The sequence below is a fragment of the Mesitornis unicolor genome, unplaced genomic scaffold, assembly GCF_000695765.1.
Source record: "Mesitornis unicolor isolate BGI_N332 unplaced genomic scaffold, ASM69576v1 scaffold28952, whole genome shotgun sequence".
Taxonomy (NCBI): Eukaryota; Metazoa; Chordata; class Aves; order Mesitornithiformes; family Mesitornithidae; genus Mesitornis; species Mesitornis unicolor.
This window is the reverse complement of record NW_010167590.1, coordinates 7830-8068: the sequence shown is the minus strand read 5'-3', so window position 1 is coordinate 8068 and position 239 is coordinate 7830. Positions and strand designations below refer to the sequence as shown.

Genomic DNA, 239 nt, shown 5'->3' with positions numbered 1-239 from the left:
CGCCCTCGTCTCCAAGTATGGGTGGTGGTGTGGTGTGGCCGTGTACCGTGCTGCTGGGAGAGGAGGGGGCTGTCACCCTAAACAACCCCCCCCTGGGAAGGTGGTGGCCTCAGAGAGGGGACTTTCCTTCTCCCAGTGTGGCACCCAGGACAAGGGATGGGGATGGAATGGGGATGGGATTGGGGTAACTCCTGGTGCAGCATCCTGGGGTGAGTGACCATCATGCAGTGGGATGGGGA

The 239-nt window shown here is 61.9% G+C and overlaps 1 protein-coding gene across 1 annotated transcript in view; it reads left to right on the top strand.

Annotated features, from left to right (window-relative positions):
- PITPNM1 (phosphatidylinositol transfer protein, membrane-associated 1) overlaps positions 1–239 on the top strand; it is a gene marked incomplete at its 5' end in the record, with an annotated part of 9872 nt that overhangs the window by 4884 nt on the left and 4749 nt on the right.